We start from the raw sequence: 18,120 nt of genomic DNA on the forward strand, positions 1-18,120 counted from the left end.
ACTTCCGAGTAAACATGATCAAGTTGTTAGTATACAGTTGTTGTGCTGTCTTGTTTTATTTAGCAGTATCTCTTCCAGAACATTTCCTCAGAAAAAACAGTTTAAGTCTCGGGCAGCTTCTGCACAGACTTGTTGTACAACGGCTACATGGTTTTTGGGTTTACATTGAAAAATGTAGTCTTGGTAGCCCCAGACTCTCAGGCACTAGTTCAGTCAGTAACCTTAGTGAGAAGCAAAAAGAGCATTAATCTTTCGAAGAACTTCTTATTTGGAACGCAGCACACTGACAGCTGTTTTTTCCAGCCGAAGCTCAGTATGTTGTTGATCTCCAATGCCGAGTCTGAAGCTGGCAGCGACCCTCGGTTTTAGTTTCAGTTCAGAGCCAATAGCAGTACCAGAAAGAAGCGTGCTTTCTTTTTATATTTATAACCTCTGTGCTATTTTTTGCGTGTTTGTTTTTTTCTGTATTACAAAAAAAACACTTTTTCAATGTTTTTGCTCACTAGAGGGGATTTATCTCGGCCTGCGCTCATTCATTTGAAAGATCAGATCGTTTAAACACTTCAGCCTTCAGATATCCCATTAACAGCACGTTAATTCTTAATTCAGAGTACATTTTCTAAGGTTTTTATATTAATACGTTAAGCACTTACAGATTCATTTTTCTTCATATTCCCTATTATGGTTTTCCAAAGTGGTGTTTATAATATGCGGTACAACCATTCTAGGCTACATTCAGCTCAGTTCAACAATGAACTCTCCTGAGAGACCCACAGTCGCACAGTGTAAACATTTCTTTTGGAGTTTGTTTACTGATTGGAGGATGGACACTGCTCCAGCTGTGGCAGCCACAGGTGCTGGTGTTAAAGGTAACTCTGGGGCAAAACAAAAGCCAGGACTTCTTGCTTGGCTTAGGAGACTATACTTAAAACACAGGTTTGTATATTTGTCATTGTGGCATTAAGTTATTATTCACTGACCTAATACATTCTGGGTTTGGAGCAGTTTGTTTTCAGTTATTTTGCACAACTCATTTGTGAGTCTTCCCCACATTGTGTCATCACTGGGACCACCAGAGTGCTGTAGGAAAGCCTGAATTGAAAAACATTAACACTGAAAAAACTAAGGTTTGTCAAAACCACAACAAAGTTTAATTTTTCTGCTTCTAGGACCATCTTAATGACTACAGCTATGACTGATCTGACTTCTATTTCTTTGCAATCTTCTCAGATTTTCCAATTTTCAGTAATTTTAGATTCAGATTATTGATAGGATTTTTCCTCCCCTTTTCAGTTTTGATCCTAGATTTCACTAAGTCCCTGCAGACACTGACAGATTTATTCTCATGTTCCAGGGCTTCTCCGCAGATAAAAGCTTTTTAACCAGTGCGGTAAATAGCTATCTTATTCTTGTAAATAAACTATATTGTCCTGAACCAGATGTCGTTTGACCACAACACCTTCGTTGATTATCCAGAATTAATCAAAGATGTAGGCTACCAACGATGGTGCCCATGGAAAAGCTTTGTGCTTGAAACACACTATTTGCTATTTTCTGCATAATTTAACACCATGATAATCTCAAAATTGCAATTATAACACTTATAATTGTACACGTGTACCCAAAGCACTGATGACCTCACGTGTAACTAGCTGCTTAAAATGTATTTTTTTAATTGTAAATTATAATAAATCTTAAAAATGCTTCTTTTGTGAACAATATGTCCTTGTGATTCTGCCCAATAAGTAGACTGCAGACAGTGTCAAACTAAGTTTTTGATAACAAACACGCAAGAAAGGAAAGTCATCCAGCTGCTGGAAGAGGGGGCCAAGCAGGAACGAGAACTGTAGCTTCTGTTATCCGTCTATAAAGAGAGCTCTGCCAGGGAAAACAGGCAGAGAAAGAAAAAGGAGAGAAAAACGTTTTTTCCCCCCTGCTATTGTACCTTAACTTCAGCTGAAATAAAGGCCTGATGATCGCTTCACCTCTGTAGCCTGGACTCTAATTCTCTTCCCAGTCTCCTGAAGAGGGGTGACCCTCACCCACCTGCCTTCACCACAATGCCCATTTGAGAATTACTTATACTGCATATCTAAGCCAGGAATATAATTCGCAGGTCAACTCTTTCGGACGACGACTACTTCCGTACATAGAAGACGTCTGACAACAGAGCCAAGAAGATTTCTCAGTGAAAATAGAAAAGAACAAAAGGTCTGCAGTGAAAAGCAGTCCTTTTGAAGTCATATGCAGGAAAAAGAAAAAAAGCTGTTAAACAAAACCAACACAAATACTGTATGCTACTGCAACTGTCAACAAGGGAACATTTACAAATGTGTATGTATATAATAATCTTCATGGCACACTAACTAAACATTCAATGGTGCTGTTCCTTCACCTAGATTCCTTTGCAATGTTTTGATTTCCAAATCAGTATATGCATGCCAAAATACATTTGTGGAGGGCAGGTACTCTCCTGCATGGAAACGCAACCAGACTTTTAAGACACTCTGCACAGAGCAGGCTGACTCCAAATAATATTCTTGCACTTCTGAATATAAAACATACAGACCCACGTAAAAATACAAAAAGAGGAATTATGATTTACAAGGTGAATGGTATAAAAAGGGCTTATATTCTACAGAATACATTAGTAAGTACAGCTCCCATCTACCTCTCAAAGAACTTCCTCTGCACACACACCAGGGAACTTCAGACACTCTAATTAAAAGAGTTGCTTTAGGTGTGGAATTTCATTTCACCTCTCTACTGGGGAGCATGCATGCCTTAACAAAACCTCCTCGTTCTAAAAACGACCTGGCGTTTGCTTGACAACGTTTTTTTAAACTGTAAAATACACTGCTGAAAGACAGATAACATTATCTCACCACTAAGTAGGAACAACAAGCTGCTATACTTATTAAATGGTTCATGCTAAGCAGCACCGTTGTCCCTAAAAAGAAGATTATTAGGAAGCATCATCATTAAAAGAAAAATGATGTAGAGTCAATTGAATCAGTTTTTAACAGACTAAAGAAGGAACAATCTGTCTTTGTGGGTAGCTTGTTTTACACTCCCAGAAAGGATTGTGGGTGTGCAGAACAAGCTGTCCGGCCATGTTGCTGATGATGATAACCTGGCTTTATACACAGACAAACTTCATACTACCAAACAGCATAGACCAACCATATGGCCTCTAGTCCCCTGCATTTATTGTGCTCTTAACAGTAAAAATGAACAATACAGCCACCTCTTCATATAGCCAGTCACCGATCTGTGCATACTGTTATGCTGTACACATTCTTCTAACCTTGCAGTGTTTATATTTGATCATACTAAAAATCTTAGGTACAATAGCACTTTAATAGACATTTGCTAAAATGTGATTTAGAAAACTGATGTTTTAATAAAAATGGATGCAACTATATTTTTGTTGCTATTAATTAAAAGGAGTACTGGGGTAAATATTTTAATGTTTCACGTCTTGTTACTTATCCTTCTTCTCTCACCCTGAGGTTGTTTACGATTGCAATATTTAAAACTTCTAATGAGTGGGGGGAAAAAGGGGGTTTGAGACAGAACTATTTATTTTACCCCTGCTTTTCTAGACAGCTAAGCACTGAGAACCCTTTTCAGATCTAATTTGGGTGGAACTGTAATAAAAGAGAAGCAATTCCACTTCTCAACAGATCTAAAAAAATAAGAAAGACAGCGCCTGGTCAGTACTGGGATGGAAGGCCTCTTGGGAAAACCAGGCTACTGCCCTAAGTGCTACTGGTGGACCAGTAAGTGGCGCTCATACCTCTGGTCCTGGTAATTCCAAACCAGTGCCCCAGTATGATGCCCAGGGATGCTATGCTGTAGGAGCTGCTGGCTTTGAGATGAGAAATGGAATAGACTATCTCATCATTAGAGATCCCTGCATCCCTGGGATAAAATCCATCCTGAGGTTGTCCCTCTTTAATTCAATAGATGAAGACAGATCTTGCCTAGTCTGTTGTAATGAGGCAGCTGGCACATAATGACTGTCAAGTGGGAACTACACTTCATTGGTGGATGAACTGGATCACCTATCTGAAAATTACTCACTTATATAGTAGTTACAAACAGCAAACGGCTATGGTGCAGAAAGTAGGCTACACGAAAAAACAATCCTACAGAAGAAAAAAAGAAATGTGTCATTAAGTAAAATCTTTAGAGATTTAATGCATAGCTATGGGTCTTCAGGCTTCAAGACTCCATCCAGGCCATGACTCAGCTACAAGCAAGTCTACACAGAAAGACTACGAAGTACTAAACTACTGCTCGAGTACTCTTGGGTCACTCCAGGATCTTCCTTGCTTCTCAAGTCCACGGCTGTCATCGTTTTCTTTATTCCATGAAGTGGAAAACCTTAAGCACTCTGCCCAGATCTCACATAGTGCACAGGGCCACCTATGAATCAAGTGTATTCTGATCATAAGAGCCTGAAAAGAAAATATTAAATAATCCTAATCAATCCCATTAAGCATGTTTTAACTCAGATTCTGGGCACAAATCCACAAAATCAGTCTTTAACATGCGGAGCTTTAAACTTAGACCGGCAGTGTTTGTGTACCATCAAAGACCGAAACTAGTTTAACACAAGATGCTGCCGTTTCCAAAATGTCATCTCTGCCGAAACTGATCATCCTATCACGGCATCCAGACCTTTTATTCGAAAAAGAATTTATCTTCCCATGCATTACTAATAGATGAAAGATCTGAGCAAGAGGTTGTTAACTGTTCCATGTGAAAATGTAACAAAGGGTTCTAGGATAACAGAAGCAATTATCCCCACACTGAGGCCTTGAAACTGATACGTGTTCACTAGTACAGGTAATGCTGTTTCTGAGCTATGGACGTCAGCCACTGAAACACCTGCACTGCATGGACCCTGGCTCCTGTCTGCGATCATTTGGTCTGAACAACTGAAAGGGAAGCTGTAGCTGTCTCAATCACCGACATGCTGAACACTGTGTTGAAAAGCGAACAATTAACAAATCACTCAGACAAACGTATTCTGTATTTCAGAGGAAGGAGCTGTGATCGGCACATGCAGGTGTGTCCAAGGCATATTCCAGCCCTCCTTGGGTGAGAAGAAGAAGGCTTCACCCGAAGAAGGCTCCATAGCCGAAACGTTGCGTTTGCTTTCCTCTCTTTTCAGCACGGAATAAACCTATTACTTGTTCCTTTGCAGCCTACACATGCTGACGCAGCGCCCCACCTGTACATATTCCAGGCAAGTTCAGCCCACTATTTACACACTTTGTTGCATTTAAATTACAAAACATCATTTTTCAGAATGGCTGACCGACCACAGTTTTCACCTTCTTGCCTTTTATGTCCTTTTATCAATCAACTGTCACAAATGGAGTGTCGTGTCGGTGTCAAAATATCCCCCCAGTACCAGGATGAGACCCCCCTTTGCCACGGTGGTCCCCGGTCCTTGAGGACTAGAGGCCAACACACCTGCTGTTTTTTGTTCCTGTTGATATATTTACTGAACTTAACGTGTTAAACTCCCCCCCAATTTGAAAGTTGAAGATTTTAAGTTACTGATGTAATCCAGTATTCAAAAGTCTTCAAAAAGTTTAAGATCAGAAAACGTCTAAAGAACTCAAATCAGTCCTATAATTAAGTTCATTAAAGGGGAACTACAACACTATTTTTATATTCCGGGGTTAGAAAGAACCAGCATTGATTAGTGCATTTCAAACTACAATGAGAGTAAAATATACACAGTAACTTCTAAAACCTCCTATTTACATCACAAAATAAGATTTACTTTCCAGGTACGTGCAGGGTCATGATCTGCGATTCAGAACCTGGCAACAAAACATCCAGTGAGGAGAAGTGATCCTATTACATCGTAAACAAACAGGCTTGCGAATACATCTCTTTTAATCCAATAGAAATATTCCCCTCAATTCTGAGACAGATTTGCTGACAAATACTGCTTACTTGTTAACTCTGCATGCAGATCGTGTTGGAACATTTAGGTTTTGAAGTGTCTGCCACACAACCTGTACTTACTCGATCGTACATCGCATTACATTAGTCCAGTGACTAGTGAGCAGGAAGGGCCGCAATTCTCACAAACTCTCGCTGATGCCTGTAGCGAGACCAGCGGTATGCGACAACATGGTGACTTAGAGTACTTTCACAAAATTCACGATTTTGTGCTTAATTCAAAACTTTTTCTATACCGTCATTGAATTAATTAATTTACAGATTTTTTATTTAATTTATCTGGTCTGAGAAATTAGAACTGCAGTTCCCCAGTTTGTTTAGAACTTATATAGTTAAGGGTGTTAACCCCAGCGTCCTGTCTAAATTCTTCTCTGGCTTGCACAGTCTAGCCAAATCTCCCTCTCAATTTAGCTAGTGATGCAATTTCTTACTTCTCTATCTGGTGCGGCTTTGTGATCCTTTAACAGGAAAATTTAACATGGTTAAATCTTAATCATACAGAAGCTCAATTTGGGCACAGGAAACTCCTTTGTCAGTTTAGGTTACTCAGTCCCTAAACCTCATTCCAGCTGACAGAGATGTGTAAGTGACAAAATAAGTGTTCTGCTAGTGTTAATTGAATCTTCTGCTAAGAGACTACCATCTGTGACACAGCTAAATGCCATCCAGGCAAGAACAGGAGTGAGAAGTTAGATGCATAATTTATAAGCACAATAAGGTGGGGCAGAAGAGTCAGGCCGGCTTTGCTGCCTCACAGCTCATGGTTCTCGGTTTGATGTCAGTAAGAAGCACCATCTTGGCGGAGTCTGCATGCTTTCTCATTGGCCTAAGGGATATTCAGCAGCTGTTTTTGTGAACTCCAACAGTACTAAACCATTCAGTCTATTAACTGGCATTTCTGAAATGCCCCTCATATGCAGATGTGTGCCCCACAATGGGTCATGCCCTATATCCTGCCTTATGTCTGATGTGTTAGGTTCCAGCTCAACACAACCCCGTTGTGTTGGGTTGTGTTGGACTAAGCAGGTTCTGAAAACGGAGATTTAGTGATGGGATACAGTGTGTAACAAATGCCCAAACCACAAAATACATGTCACAGACAAAAGGCCCTCCAGATGCATTAATGCAATACTGGAAATACCTCTTTAGCAACATAAAAATACGTAATTCAGCAATACTCACACTGATGTCAGCTTTAGTCACTGACTTCATCGGAAAATCACCTTCAGCCACAGTCATTCCCTTAAACATTGGGATACCTGGCTTCTGATGTCAGAGAGTATCAGAGAGATTGGCAGACTACCACCAAAACAGGACAAGTCTATCACCGAAAGATAACCGTTTTTAATTTTTCTTTGAAAGTGGTCATTTTCTCTTGTAACACAATTTAATTGCTATTTTTAGTTAAGAGTTATCCCAGACTAAACGCCCCACGGAATAGACCGCATAAATGCGAACAGCCCTAGAAAACACATGAAGTACTTTAACTTACCTACATGGTACGCTTGACTGAGAAATTTAAACCTCACATTCTACCACCAGCAGGCTGAAATCCAGTATTTCATTTTTTGGTATCCGAAAATGAATGGGAATGCCACAGCTGTTGCTACAGCCACCCATGAAACACGTGTGGATTAGCACAGTACATGAACACCACATCACCTCACTGTTTATTTTAAAGAAGCCGCTGCATCGTCGTCGTCATAAAAGCATAACTATGGCATACACGTACGTATTAGTAACAGACAGGACAAACTGTTTTGCATTTTGATTAAACTACACAATGGATGCGTTATGTTGATTTTAGTTTTCTTTTTTTCCAAATGTTGACATAAAACCCAAGATCACTGTTTTTTCCAGTGACTACGTTTCAACTCACGCATACAAGAAAAGACTTGGTTGCACTATGGAGAGTTCGCAATTTTTTCAGGCGCTTCCAGAACGATTTGCTGTTGTTGTTGTTGTTAGTGCACCATGCACCCCGTCACGTCCCACATGGAGCCAAGTGGGCACCGTGATTAATCCACACGGCAGCCGGGCTCAAATCACATTTATGGCTGGACACGAAGTCGAGACCAATGTGGGACTGTATTTACGGAAATTTCAGCGTTGGTCGCTAGAGCAAAGTTAAATAGACTTCGCGAGAGAAGAGACGCAAGAGTTTTAGATTTCGGAAATCAGGCAGAAATGTCCACTAATAAGTCAGTTGTTACAATACAAAGAAAATCTTCGATAACTTACAGTACAACCAAACTCACTGCGATACAACTCAACGTTGCCAAAACTCCTCGAAAACCTCCATTTTTTTAAGGCTCATTCTGCAGAACACGAGCTCGCCATCTAAGATCTTCAGCAACTGTCTTTATGCTACAAAAAAGCAGCAATTAACTCGCGGCGACTTTATTTCTGTAATGCGAATGTTTAATGCATCCTACCTTAATTTTAAAAATCGGCAAAAAAAAAACTACAAACTTACCACCAGAATTCGCGAATGATCGTATTTTAACTCCGCACACAGCCTCGTCCCGTCTGCTTCTCCTTTAAGTTTGGCACCATGAGGTCAAAGCTGTTTACCAACTCCAGCACCAGATTGCTAAATGACTGCTCGTCCCACCCCTGCCCACTCCTCATTGGCCTGCCGCAGCGAGTGAAAAGCCTATTTCGGAAGCCTGACAGCGGAATGCTGCCCTTTGATTGGCGTTCGGCTCATCAATCAACGCAAACGTGTCTTCCGCGTGCGATGGACGCCTTGGCCAATGAGAGCGCAGGTGAAGCGCAAGGAGCCAGAGAGCGAGCGGGTCAGAGGTGGGAGGAGGGGCTGTTAACGGAGTGCCGTTTAAATGTCGGTTGTGATTTAAGTGGTACAATACAAGACTCTTGATAATATAGGAGGCAGTGCTAGACTTATTGATTGGGCTAGTGGAGGTACTCTTTCAAAAACTGTTTTGATTTGAGTGTAAGCTGTTTTTGGTACCCTCTTTTCGGGGACTGTTTGAGAAGTGCAGTAGTAACCGCGGGATAAACTCGAAATGCGCAGAGCGATTGCCACAGACTCAAATATGATTTGAGTTTGGTAGATTGTCTTTTCATCTCTACCACACTCAAATCATATTTTTGTTAAAATATTGTTGCGAGGTATGCCTCCCACACCTAAATAGGGCTATTCCAAATATAAGAGAAGACAGAGCTCTTAATAGTAATTACTATAGCGTATTGAATTGCCAGGGGTAGACGCCCTTGCTTTTAAAACGTCATTATTTTCCTTACCTTAGATGTTTGATTGTAATGGACGTGTCAGGACTGAGAAAATAGTTCAAGATTTAATCTCATTCAGACTTATTATTTGAATGTGCTATTACAGGTTTTACAAGCCACATTGTGTCCTGGGTTGCTTATAGAGAGAATGTGCAGTAACAGCTAGATCCTTTCCTATAACAACAAAAAACAAGGATCTGATGTCTTTGTAACTGTCTACTAATGAAACAGAATTGAAGAATTTATTGGTAACATAAAGAGCACTTAGTGGAATGGCACCAGATACCATGGATGTGAAGTAAAGAAGCAGAAATACTTTGCTACACTACCTAAGTACATTTGTCTTGAGACAAGTACTTGACTGAAGTATTGTATTTTGGGGATACTTTTAACTTTTACTCAAGTATTTTGGTTTTGAAAAGACGAATTCTCTACCCCCACTACACTTCCCAGAAGCATCTCCATTCCTAGCATTGCTTCCCAGTTCCTGCGGTGCAATCTACGTGGAATTTTAATGCTCTCCCTGTGGTCATGTGGGTTCCCTCCCACAGGCCAAAAACGACTGTTTTTTTAATTAAAAAATAAACTTTTATCACAACTCTGTACACGATTCTTACAAGGAATTCAAGTTGAACATATTTCACATTTTAAAAGTGTCTTATACAGGTGATGGTCATATATCAATCTCTTAAATAGGATTTTCCCTTTCTTCTTCCTGGACTGGGCCCACAGTCCTTTCCAGCGCTCCTTCTCCATAGAAAGAAACCCATTTGGCTGTGTCACGCTTCATCCTGCCTGTATGGTTCGCAAGGATCCTCTCCTCCAGCTTCCTTGCTCCCGCTCTGTGTTGTACCAGATGAGAGTACAACTCGCGCTCCACAGTCCTTGTTTTGCGAGTGTAGCGAACCTTTGCAGACGACACGATCCGGGGTGGAGTGAGGAAAACACAGGGGGAAAAGGCATGCAGGAGTCGGGAATGAAAACGGGGGGCTTGTCCAAAGTGCGCAGGTGTCCAGGGGGGTGAGTCCGGGGCAAAAAATCCAGAAGTAGTCCAAACAGGAAATCCAAAACGGGCAAAGTCCAAAACTGGGTGGTCCATCTGAGACTAGACAGGATAAAAACAGGAACCAGCGGGGAACAGGAACTGGAACGGAAAAATAAAACCATAACGGAGCCAGGCGCATCCAGATCCCGGGCTCGCATGATACGGGAATCAATGCAGAGCCCCGAACTGAGTGGGCGTCTGGCTTTTAAGGGGGGCTGGAAGGAGGCTGAAACGGGGCAGGTGCACAAAATCAAGTCCGACATGAAAGAGCTTAAGGGGGAGGGACTACAATCGTGACAGCGAGGGGCACCAGACCCCATAGCAAGTACGGTGTCCCTTTGTCCACTTCGGTCAGTGCCAGTCCCAGCAGGATGCACTGGTAGTTCCCAGAAGTCTGCTGGACAGCTAGACAACACAGATGCATTGACCCACTGGATTGAACCCACCACTCTGGAGAGACGTTCGGCTGCACTAGCATGTCCCAGACATGGATAATGGACTGGAATACCAGCTACCCAAACAGCAGTGCTGTGACTGTTGCCTTTTAAACTAGGTATCATCTGTAGATACATTACAGACTTAACCAAGGATGTTTAAAAAAATGATGTCCAGGTCCAATTTTGCCAAGTACCAAACTCTGCGGCACAAAACTGGACAGCAGACATTGCGGAAGTAGAATGCAAGTGGCAGCTCATTTGGCCAACCCAGATGATATGTGTTCATGGCTGTGGAGAGAATTCTGCTCATACTGAAAGAACAAGGAGAGGGAGCTATCAGGATATAATATGGGAGTTGCATTTCGTTTCTATATACATTTGTCTATGCAGCAAAAGCTGAAGAATAATGCTATGTTTAAAACAGGCTAAATGCAGCAGAAATGGTATTCTTCACTGCATATGCTACAAAGTGGACCCAGGGAAAAGGCACTGAATATTCTCTAAGCTGAGACCAACAGGCAGTTGGGGTGGCTGCTGCCCACACTATACCAGCAGGACTCCAAACCTGAGATGATCAAGCTTTCCTCTACGGTCTGTGGCCCACTGGTAGATTCCCTTCAGGGGGGCATTATGCTGTGTTTATCCCAGTGTTAATCTTAGCTGCCATCTTGCTGCCAAAGCTCATGACTGCTTGGATCAAGAATGATGCTATCATCGAAAAAGTCATCATCTTTATCAAAGCCAGTGAATTCGTTCTGTACCATGTGGCAGATGACCAGGACTGGAGTGATCTGTCAGAATCATAGACAAAGCTCTAGTAGAAGTCAAAGTCACACACACCACAGAGTAACATCTCCAAGAGAGCTCTATTTGCTACTAAAAAAATATTTTATCTTTTAAAAAAATGTGTTAAATTTACTTGCATCAGATATGTAATTTTTTGTCTGGTAAACATCCACTGCACTAAAAAATGTTTTTAAAAAAGGTACACGTGATTAAATTTTAATTTTCTAAATGACACCTTTTTCTTAATGTTACTGATAGATTTTAAACTCATTATACTGTTGTTCAGTCAGTTCAACATTGTGTCCATGTATATTCCGAAATAATATAAAATTTAGTTTGTGTTACAGGTCTGGACTACACCAGGCAACAGATGGAGCAGAACACTTCAGATAAAGAGGACCTTTTGTTTCTATGACACCTTCATGTACGGCTGAAAGTACCAGACAGCTGGAATGATATTTGGCCTGTTCAGCAGTCCACCTGGATCTGCTGAGGTCTTTTCTCATAATCAGGCAGTGTCCATCGGTGTCAACACTCCTCTGACTCCTCGGTCTGCCTCAGCTGCTTTGAGAGGCTGGACTCCAACTTCTGCTGAAGTTGAACAATAGATTTGGGAACAATAAAAAAGAATGCTTGCTTTTTAGTGTAAAAACAATAAACATGAAATGAAAATAAAAATTTGACTCATCTATGTTTATTGTGGTTTGCTTAGTAGTTTAGAAAATGATGGGAATTATGGGAATCTACAGGCAGTTGCGAAACAGGATTTCACATTTTTAACATTTGATCCCAGATTAATTGATTTATTTGTGGGTAAAGTATATGATGTATTTATGATGAAACTATAGATAGTAGAAACTCTTTTGGAATTGAAAGTACTTTTAGTTGAGTGACATTTAAATTCTTTTCACACTCCTGCTGAGTTCTACACAACTGCAGTCCAAAACTCCAAAACTGCTTTCTTGATAAAGTAGTTGGAACAGTACGGCTTAAATAGAGTTTGGATATTTGTTGGCTAACAATATCCTGATAAAATTTCAGTCACAACTTTGCTCTAACCACAGGCGCAGATGGATGCAGATTCTAATTTTCTCTTCTTTTTTCACCTCAGTGCTGCCTCATACACAGAAAATGATAAGAAAATAAGCCTACATGTATGCTGTATTTCTTTAGGGATGTTTAATACTTCTAGTAAATTTAACAAATCATTTAGAAAAATCTGTCAATCTGTTCCTCGGTCACTAAACCCTAGATAAATCTATTTTTCTAGGATTTTCTTAAAAAATCCTTGCTGTTCTCATGAGTGAGTGTGGGGAAGCATTTAAAAATGCAAACAAAATGTTAGGTTATATATCATAGTTAAAAGGATAAAAACTAAATCGGGAGAGTTATGTCAACATTATATCACATTCTAGAACGCTGTGTACATTTTTGGTTATGCGAAATTGGAGAATGGGAACAAGATACATTTACACTGACAGGCTGAAGGCACTGAGCCTTTTTAGTTTTCAATTAAAGACAATTATGTGGGAACCTGTTATGGGCATTTGAAATCCTCAGTAACACTGACAAATACAGAGTGACAGTGAAACAATCCAGAGGACACACGTAGAAGCTATGTGGAAGTGTATTTAAGACCAGGAGCAGGATGCACTTCTTTATGCAAAATATAAAAGGTGGTGGGAGTGTGGAACAAGTCAATACATGTTGTTGAATCCAATACACTGGCTTTTTTCAAGAACAGATCCTTGGATCAATTAACAATTAACTAACAATTAACAATTAATCCACACATTCAAAATGACTTAAGAAGTCAAGAACCCCCGAGTTAGTATTTGAGCATGGAGCTGATGGATTGCTTTCACTGTGAGAGACATGTCTGAACATGTTTGCAGGCTTAATTAAATACTAATGGTACTATAGCCTTAGTGTTTGAGTAAATCAACAGTTCTTCAATGAACAAAGAACATTAATGTTTGTGTTCTTGTAACCTTATTTACTGGGTAAGGGGATTCTCAGAGATGAGTAATTGCTGTTACTATTAGTGGCCTTGAATGGATTGTGTTCCTGTGCTCTTATGTAATAGATATTGTATGAAAAGCAGGATCTTTAAATTACTCTGTGCACCCCATTATTTAAAACTCCCTAATTCAGCTCATACTTTATCATACAGATTTGAACGTGTATATTGTGAGAACAGGGTTTATTGAAATTCCTTCCCAAAGTCAGAATATTTCTTACCAGAAGGTAGTCATTTACACCATGCTGTGTCACTTTGTTCATTTTGTTTGTGAGCTTCTAGAGAAAGATGTGTTTCTGTGAATGCACAGAACTGCCTGGGATGTTTTATTCCAAATTATCTTTTGAAATCATGGTGACCCCTAGTGGAAAACTCAGTAAACTGTTAGTGGATTCAATATTCTACATTTAACAACAACATGGCTGCACATTCCTTTTCATACTGCTTACATTCATTCTTCCACAGTTCTGTAATAATCAAATCATTATGATTTCATCTTCCTGTATAAACTACGCATACCATGCTACAGTACATACCAAAAGGTTTGACAACATTTGCCTGCCATACAATTTAAAATTGTAACTGTGTCTGATATCTATGTACTGAGGGGTTCAGCATCTCATGAGCTACAGTATTTAGTTCTTAATGCACTCCAACATATGTATTTCTAAATTGGTAAAGCTATGAGTTTTAAAAACATCAATGGTTAGGAGAATGAGATGAAGCTAAAAAATAAAATTGTCAACTCATTTTCTTTAATGTGAAAATAAATCTTTTATAAATTTCCATCATGTGCAGTCTTTACAAAAAGACTAACTTATTCACCCATTTTCTAACTGTTTTATTTACTATCCCCTACAGTGTTGCAGGTGAGCCAGAGCCTATCCCAGCGAGCATCGGGCACAAGCTGGAATTCACCCTAGACGGGCTGCCAGTTTATCGCAGGGCACACACAGATACAGACATGCACACACTCACACAACGGCCAGTTTTCCCAGAAGCCAATTAACCTAGAGCCCTAGCTTTACAAGGCTTCAGTGCTAACCACTGCCCCACCATAACAGGCAAATGGACATGCACTGATTTGTAATTCTAGTCCTATGTAGTTCAGGGAGAGTTTTTTTTGCCAACTTGAATATCATGGTGACTACTCTTCTGTTGCAGGGAAAGAAGTAGTCTGACATTTCCTTGCATTTTGCAGAGAAGCCACAAATTGAACTGAGTTGGGATTGAATGGGATTGAACCCATTGAACTGGGCTCAATACTGTCATGTCTTAGGCCCAGCTGAACTTGTTGGTGTTAATGTGGCCCAGGGTCTGATCGCCTAAACATCAGGTGCAGAAGACTGTGCTGTTGCCAACGCAGATGCAGATATGGAGTAACTTGAGGCACATGACATGGCATCCTACTCAGGTAGGGTGCAGGTAGACCTGCACTCCTGGAAGCAGTGGAAATCACAGCCTGGCCCAATACCCAGGAGTCATGGTAGACAAAAAGACAAAAATACTACCAGAGTCTAGCACACGTACTGTAACTGCACAGGGCATGCACATGGGATAATGACAAAGGGAGAGAACGGAACACCATAAATCCTAACACCTACTTCAGAAAGGAAAGGACTGCTGGATTGCAGAGCAACGATGCTCTGGATCCCAAATGGGTAAAGCAGTCACGCACCCCGCATTGAAAACACATGGAAGCCCTTTTCCTGGAGTAATCTGAGTGAAGCACTTTGCTTACTAGTACAATAGCAGTGCTCCACTTGGGACAGGAACTCACAGCCTTCTGGTTTCGAGTCCAGAACCCCAACTACACACTCTTGGTGCCAGGGGACTGCAGGGGGTGATGGGGAAGAGTGGTAATACCCTGTTAAAGAGCATGGTTAAGAACTTCATTTTATCTTTGTTATTCTGTCTCCAGCCTCGCTAAGCAGCTTTCAAAGTCCTCGAAGGCATTGACAAAGTTCAGCAGAATGAAGTAAAACACTACTGAAACACAAATCAGAGGACGTTAAAGGAAATGAAGGGAAAGACTTTTAAAACTAAAAGAAAAGATACATTTCCTACAAAAACTGATTGTGGGAGTCTAAAACAAACAATTCAGATGTGTCATTGAAGCTGATATATGGGTGAGATCCTTGGATTAATTAACCACTAATAACCAAACAAGCTTAACAACCTTATCTTTTATCAAACAATTGATAACTTGATTTATCAAATCAGGTTATCAAACTACCTTATATTTTTGTTTCAGGAAAACCATTCTTTCAGTTCACTTTATGCTCCTATAATGCTTGAATACAATATTTATGTTAATATGTCCAGATCAAATACCTTGTGATGTAATCCGTGGTGCAAATATGAATGCTGTCATAAATCACTCACTTGACAGACCGAAGCTGACAAAGGCAATTGCCTATTCCCCTGCATCTACAGCACTGAGAAAGTGACAGAGCAGATATATCATGTACTTAAACTTTTATTTCAGTGAGATCTAATTCATACTTGAGAACTGACAGTTATTTCTCTCCCGAACCATTTTGTGATGCATAATGTCAATATTCTACCCACATTTCTATCAGATTAACAAGACAATTTCTGTAGATTTGTACTTAATAATAAATCCTTGCACATCCCCAGGTGACATTTTAATATTAAATTATTACACAATGAGACATTATGGATACTCTTTCATGATAAATTTGAGGAGTTTCTTGATTTTAACTGTGGCTCTGTCAATGACTGAATGCTAAGGGACTCAAAGGTTTAATAAAAAACCTTATGAAAAAGTTTGAAGATAATTCATATTTTCCTCATAAATGAGAAAGTCTCAGTAAAACATCTGAATTGAAAACCAAATTGGCTTTTCCAACTAAAGCATGTTAGAAAATAGTTGAATTTACTGCTTACACATTATGCTAAATGTCGTATACATAGATCTCATCAGAATTATTAGCTTAATGACACTGAATCAAACACAATTTACTAGTTTGACACTATGGTAATGAGCCATTTCCAGGATTTCAACTGCCAGGTGTCATGCCTATAAATGCCCCTTTTTGCATTTCCTTCACAAATTAGGCAATTCAGGTATTTAATGTGATGGAGACAACTATATGGTTATTTTTAATTACTTAGTCTTACTCCTGCAGAAGTGATTGTACTGCAGGTACCTACAGTATATACATGTCTGAATGAATAGGTTCAGGTTATTACGGGGTGATTCACCTGTTATTGATGGCTTTCCTTGTGAATTTTGGTGGAGTTTTTTTAACCTTACTTTGTTTAATTTCAGTCCATGTTTCACTTGAAATGAAACATACTTTCATCGAGAAAGGTTCTTTCAGAGAGATATTAATACTCATGTTATTCATGAAAAATGTCCCTTGTTTTTCAAAAGGATAAAGATTCCACACTTTGTGTGATCTGTATTTCCATCTCTCTAAATTGCTCGCAAGTCAAACTGCATGATAAAGTGCTATCATACCATCTTCTATTAATCCAGGAATAAACATATCTTCCAAACGAATGCATGTTTCATGAATGGTGGTCATTATTTATACGTTTGGACAGTCTATGTGTACTAATGATAGGAATCATCTTTATCTCTTTAATGAAATCACCTCCATTACCACAGCTGTGCCTGAGCTAGCATTAGTTGAGTCATTGTCTGACTCTAATATGAAGTAAGGGTAGGCTTAAATTCAAGAGAAACAAGCAGCAAGGACAAGGCAATATTGATTGACCAAGGCTTATTTTTCTTGTTTGTGACTGTCTGGGAAGTTGAGAAGCCACGATTGCTGCAGCTGTACAGTCCTGGCACAATATGTGAGCCTGCTAAAAACCTTCAGACGCATTACAGCCCTGTACTGTACTCTTACTATTGTCAGACTTTTGTATTACTCATAATAAATCTGTGGAAAGAGTGTGGCCTGGGGTGAACGGGACCTGTGGGGGAATTTATTGCTGGAGTTATTGCAGTTATTTATTTCCTGTTACAGAAGTTAATAACTAAAAGGGTAGGATTAAGGTTTAAGAATTAAGGTAGGATTGGCCTGCCACAAGGTGGCACTGTGGAGCAGGAGCAGGACAACAGCTTGTCAGGATGCATACTTGGACTTAGAACAACTTTATTTTTCCACAGCGAACTTCATTGGTGTTGCTGGGTACATTAAAAACATATAAACACAGTGCACAATGCATACAATGTACACTGATTAGTAGTCTAGAGTATCTTGTAAGCCGTAACAGAGCTGACCTGTTTTTCAACTCTTTCATTCAAATGTCAAGTTGGTGGTGCTGCAGGATTGAGAGATTTAGAAAATAATGAATGTTATCACATCCACTACATTTTTTTGTGATGTGCCCAGGAGTTTTAGGCAAATAAAGAGGTGATAGATCAGAAGTGAAAAGATAATAAGGTCACTCCTTCAGCAACCTTCTGTATGTTCAAATGAATGAAAAAGTGCTCTTAGGTCAGTCTGAATGCCTGCAATACTACTGGCCAACAGCAGATGGGGCAGATACTATATTTTATGTCCTATGTGACATAATACCTAGAGGGAAACAAAATTGAGCAAACTGTCTGA

At 39.9% G+C, this 18,120-nt stretch overlaps 1 protein-coding gene across 2 annotated transcripts in view; it reads right to left on the bottom strand.

The window, feature by feature from the left end:
• Positions 1-8,565, bottom strand: part of coq8aa (coenzyme Q8A, genome duplicate a) — a 47,388-nt gene extending 38,823 nt beyond the window's left edge. Inside the window, exon 1 of one of the 2 annotated variants that reach the window (XM_006626087.3) lies at positions 8,465-8,565. The gene's annotated coding sequence lies outside the window, so the exon portion shown is untranslated. Of the gene's footprint in view, positions 1-7,480; positions 7,617-8,464 lie in introns of those variants that run through there. The other variant, XM_015352459.2, reaches the window with a different exon arrangement.
• Positions 8,566-18,120: the final 9,555 nt, after the last annotated feature.

Source organism: Lepisosteus oculatus, chromosome 2 (assembly GCF_040954835.1).
Source record: "Lepisosteus oculatus isolate fLepOcu1 chromosome 2, fLepOcu1.hap2, whole genome shotgun sequence".
Classification (NCBI taxonomy): domain Eukaryota; kingdom Metazoa; phylum Chordata; class Actinopteri; order Semionotiformes; family Lepisosteidae; genus Lepisosteus; species Lepisosteus oculatus.